Source organism: Punica granatum, chromosome 3, assembly GCF_007655135.1.
Source record: "Punica granatum isolate Tunisia-2019 chromosome 3, ASM765513v2, whole genome shotgun sequence".
In the NCBI taxonomy this organism is placed as follows: domain Eukaryota; kingdom Viridiplantae; phylum Streptophyta; class Magnoliopsida; order Myrtales; family Lythraceae; genus Punica; species Punica granatum.
Window position 1 is genome coordinate 9,279,818 of NC_045129.1, and position 5,720 is coordinate 9,285,537.

General features: G+C 39.0%; 1 non-coding gene across 1 annotated transcript; it reads left to right on the forward strand.

The window, feature by feature from the left end:
- Positions 1-996: 996 nt before the first annotated feature.
- On the forward strand, positions 997-1,192 carry LOC116202109. The gene has a single exon (XR_004155991.1). It is a non-coding gene; the product is annotated as a U2 spliceosomal RNA (small nuclear RNA).
- The last annotated feature ends 4,528 nt before the right edge of the window (positions 1,193-5,720 follow it).

A 5,720-nucleotide genomic window follows, 5' to 3' on the forward strand; every position in this document is an offset into this window, starting at 1 on the left:
AGCTCATAAGTTATGATACTCAATCTCTTATAAGTTTATGATTTTTCTCTTGAATTTTTCCATGTTGGACAAATACCTCTCAATACCCACCTTCACTTGCTAACGTGTGGTTCTAACACCCCACCTACACGAATTAGTGTGACTTCATTGTCAATTATCTCTTCCTCCTCCTCTTGCCCGAGGAGCAAGAAGAATTCCACCTCGTGGTTAAATCCCGAGCACCAAAGTTCAGTCCCGACTTGTAGTCAGTTCTTGAAAGTGAGTGTTCAAGTCTACGTGATACGTGTGGTTTTAATGCTTTACCTACAAGTGCCATGTAAACTTAAATACCCACCCTCAAGAACTCATTACGAGTCGGGACTGAATTGGACTTCCGTGTTCTGGATCTAACAACGAGATGGACTTCTTCTTGCACTTTGGGTGAGAAGAGAGGGGGATAATTGACAATGAGACCACACTTAGGCGTGAGAGGGGACGCTCGACTACTAAAAGTCGGCAAGAGATTTGATGTAGTGTGAACTCACACGGGAGCACGAAAGCATTAATCCGCTCTGATTCCATATTAGGTTTCGAAAGAAAGAGAGATGAATGGACAATCCGTCAAATTGTATTGATACGAATGAGTGTCCTTATAAGGACTCGTATACGTCAACAGAAAAAGAGAAAATCCCATAAATATAGTAACTAACTAGGAAACTACGAATACTAGCCTAAAGTATTAGATAATGTATATAAAGACGAGATACATAGAATCGCCTAGAATATTCGTGAACGGTAATACTTATTATATATATATATATATATAAGTCAGTAGCCTCCAGCTGTAAAGCTTCATCATTACTGGGGGAATTAAGCGACGCCATATGAGCTTAGCTTGAGCCATCTCATTCTCGAAATTTCTGCGCTTCCGTCAGTTGAGTCCCACACCGGCGGGAGAGGGGAGCCGCAGAGGCTAAAGCTTCCTATAAAAGCCCACGGACGCTGCCGGGCATAATCATACCTTTCTCGGCCTTTTGGCTAAGATCAAGTGTAGTATCTGTTCTTATCAGTTTAATATCTGATACGTGGGCCATCGGCCCACATGATATTAAATTAATTTTTCTAGGGGGAGGGCCCACCACAGTAGCTTGCTATTGGGGCCCTCGAGCGTCGCCCAGGCTTTGCACTACAGCCTAGGCCCGGCCCACCCCTCCAATCCCCAATCAAGATATTGCTACTCGGCCCAGAATGGAATCCTGTCTTGTTTCCTGAGATGTCTCGTGGGCCTTTAATTATCAACCTGAAGGCCCATGAACTCATGTTTTGCATCTTACCTTTCTCGTCTGCTGGCATTTGCATGTCTGTGAATTCTGTCTAAGCGGAAGCAGATCGTTCTTGCATTAGCCAATACTGGAGTGATTATAGCCATTAAATTAAATTAAGAGTATAATAGTGAAAACACTAATAATGTATACGGGGTAGTTGTTGGAGAATATATAACTGGATGGTGTTTTGAGATTTCAACATTTTAATTTTTTTAATATGATCATATGAGATAATTCGACTAGCGATTACAACATCCACTCACAAACTGAACTTGGGTAATAATATGCATGGCATTCGATTAAATTTTACAAACCAAACGTAATACGGCTAGTATATATTAAAAATTATGATCCCCCACATATTTATATATAGAATAAAATGTTTCAAACATTTGGGCAATTTACTGTAATGAAAGGCTTCTTAGTTTACTTTGCTAGAAAATTATTTCAGTGGGAAATTTTTTATTTCTGAGTTTCTACATAGGGCCCCCCATTGTACTCTTATACATGCCGTTTATAGGAGAAGTAATTTTTTGCAAGTTAGCATGGCGACAGGGGAAATCACCTATGATGAGATCTAGCAGAGTAGATCCAATTAATGTAGGGATTGCTCAGGTGATGTCTTCAAGTGCTCCAATGATGCTTCAGTGATACACCACTCGATGAGAAGTCGAGCCCAAGGGTTAGAGATCTAGACTGAGGAAGAAAAGAGAAAAAATAAAATAAAATTGGAGGGTTTAGACCACCCTCCGTCGCTCAAGTTAGAGAGAGAGAATGTAATGACAAAAAAATAAAATAAAATAATTGAAGGAATGTCTAGTTTATTTAAGTTATCTGATCAGTTGTGCAGTCCGATGTACTTTTAGGGTTTATTTGGGGTGGTGGTCTAGTCAGTCAGTGCAACTCCCAAGTCTCCTAGTCGGATATATGAAGGTCTCCGGATCGAGTCCTCCTAGCAAGTAGAATGGTAAGTCAGTCATTAACCAGGGTGGCCACTTGTGTTGGTGACACATAGTATGTCCATATCGGTTATCCCATCTCTCATCAAAGAAGTTCTGGCTGAGAGTAAATGATGAAGAAAAAAAATTTCATAGTATACTTATACTATACTTATAAAAGAAGTTTTGACGGAGAGTAAAACGATGAAGAAAGTTTTTTTATAACCCAGCGTTAAATCCGACATGTGCTTCGGACTCAGAATATATACGTGCATCAATTAGTCCAACCTGTGCTTCTAACGTATATAGAAAAAAAATATACTTGTCTTTATTATCGTGTTCCCTGCTCTTGACCGCGACATTAAGTGGCGAAGACCAAGTCGAGTCGGTTGTGCGGTTGTCCCCCGTCTTATTACAGTGTAAATGATGAGATCTAGCATATATATCATGGCCTTTGAAGTTGGATGGACATTCCATGTAATTGGGTCACTCTGACGAGTAAGTCACTTTCTAGGTGAGAAGGCTTGCGAGAATATTTAATGTTGCAACGAAGTTTCGTCAAGAGACCATTGTACGTACGATGTTGCGAGCACTGCGGCCAATCTACCTCGTCTGTCAGGTACTAGCTATAGGATATGTGCTAGTGTACGTCCTCCAAGGTGACCATATGTGCGGTTCTACGCTCTAAGGCATTCGCTTTGTCCCTGTACCTGCCTTGCCTAGATAAATCTGGAATTTTATCGATTTTGATTCGTGGAATCGATAGCATGGACTTCCAATGGCTAGTGAAACTTGGTAATTAGTATATCAATATTTGCTTCAGGCATGAACGGTGTTGTAGGCATGAACCGTGCTTCGAGATTGTCTTGATCATGCATCGATCTTTCTAGTACGTATATATCATGCCACCCCTGGATTTGAGAGATCGCGAACAATTGCGTCTCTCTTGTTCCTCAGGCGACGTGTAGGATCTTGGAATGGGTAACTAGATATGTGATCGAAACTCTGGAGCCATCGTCCTTTCTAGTTCGACCACAGGAGTTTATTATGGTGCATCAATGTCCGCGGTAGAGATCGAAACGAGTTCCTTTCTAGTAGTTGAAGTGCGTTGTGCATCCTTGCAAACGTTCATTTTAAGTTTTTATTATTGCACGTTAGCTAAGGAGTTCATTATTGGGAAAAGTACATGAACCAATTACAAGATACATATTTGGGGAGAAGACCAAAACTGTCAGGGCAATCATTGAATATTGCTTAACAATGTCTGTTAGCTATCATGGTTTCAAGTGAAGATCGACCGGTGAAAAGATTGTAAAACAAGGAACAAGTTTGGTAGGGATCGATGTGGTGGGGCTTGTCCGATATCTTTATCGATTTCCTGCGACCGTCATCGAAGAAAGGCTATAGCTCGCTGCCTACTAAGGAGTACGAGCCACTACACTACCACTAACAACCATCGACGATGCTAGAGGAAATCCGGATATTGGATGTAATATAGTCGCTGGAGATAAGATAAGATCATATCTTCACAAGGCGACTTCGTGGAGATGGTAACATCGTAGCTCAGCTATGAAAATCAAGTCACATCACCAATTAACGGAGTAATTATATATAATTCTTTTCTGAGATTAATTTTCGCTTCACGTTAATTTGTTTTTGATCTTAAAGTGCTCTTTTACTGAACTTTCATGGTGCGATTAGTTTCAGAATTAAAATAATTTTGATTTTGATTGTGGAAAAAGGCAAATGATTGTGTAGTGTGTTGAGTTAAAGTTAAAATTAAAATTTTTGATTTGTAAAATATGTATTTTATTATGTAGTGTATTAAATTAAAATTAAAATTAAAGTTTTTATGATTTTAGTTACGAAATTAATGGAACAATACTGCTGCAATGCAAATAAAATTCAACCACGTGAAGCTCGGTTTTCTAACTGAACCACTGTTCATGGTTGGAGCTATTATTATCTAAAATCTTTTTACTGTGCAAAAAGCTTAAAGAAAATCATTAAATTTTGTTTCCATCTGAAAGAGGGACCCATCTCCACTCGAGAGCTCCTGGATTTGGGGTTTCATTTTACGTGTAATGAACAACTGCGAGTACTACTAACTAGTATCAGATTCCTTTTTGGTCCGATAATGATTAATGACGATCGGATTATTATTATTTAAGTGAATCGTGTAGATTTTGAGAAAGGAGGTTCGACGATGCAATGAGATAACTCACAGTTTGGGATCAAAAAGTTTTAAATTCAATTATTACCGATGTAAATTTTCGTATATTTTTCAAAATTTATTTTCTGTAAATCTCGTTTTGTAATTTATGAGAACTTTCTTGCATGAGATTCTCAGAAAGACCAACAAGAACGTGAGATTTCAACATGAAGTCCATCAAGGATATGTGCAAGTTGAATGAGCTCTACTTAGAAGTCTATAGTCGGTTTTCTCGAAGATCCCATCCGCGCGAGGTACCTCTCAAGGCCCCCTTCGTTTCCTCCCTAGCTCGGTGTTTCGACTGCTACGACGACTGAGATTGCATGGAATTTTTTGGGTTTCACTGGGATCTTTATGGACAGTAGAAAGCTGAGATTGAGACATCAGTGGCCAACTAACTAACTACTCCCTTTGCTTATTGTCTAGATATTTTTCACTCGTTTTTCCAGATGCAAATTGCCTTAAGGAATTCCCTCAATTTACTCATCCAGTTGGGTATCAAATATTACGGTTGTCAAAGAGGCATGGGTAGTAAGTAACACTGAGTATCTAACATGAAATCTCTTGATTATCGAGTGAATATCTATCATGAAATTTCTTAATTATCGAACGAGAGTGTACGTCACTGTGTTACACCCCTTCCGATACTTATCTTTTTATTTAGCTTTCTAATTCTCTATACTATGACATTGGCCCTCTGTGATATACATATATATATATATATATATATATGTTCATGAGGACGTGTTCAGAGCTTGCTGAGGGTTTTGGTGCCCCAGTAATGAGCTCTTCCAAACGACCTATTATGGTAGAGTGTTGTTATTGCTCAAACTTGAGACAAACAATTTCACTCCTGAGATTATCGATTATCTACCACACCTGAAGAGTTATATAGCATTTTCCTCTTCTTTTATATATATATATATATATATATATATAAGTACGAGATCCGTGTTCACCGGGTAATATCACAAAGGATGAGTGCTCGTTCTGCATCCGACCTATCAAAGGTTAAAAGAAAAATATATGTCATGAAAACAAATAATAGGACTTGTTATGATTTTTTCAGTATCTGTAAGTTCAATTGGACCGCGACTAATCTAGTCGTCGAGACTAGTTAGCCTCTAAAGGGTTTTCCAATATCGATTTTCTGTATTCACTTGTTACGATTTTATCATTACCGAAACCCGACCCTACCGGACTGGTGAGCACCTCGTCCGGTTGATTAGATTCTCTCACGAGGCGGAAGAAGGGAAATCCCAAAGT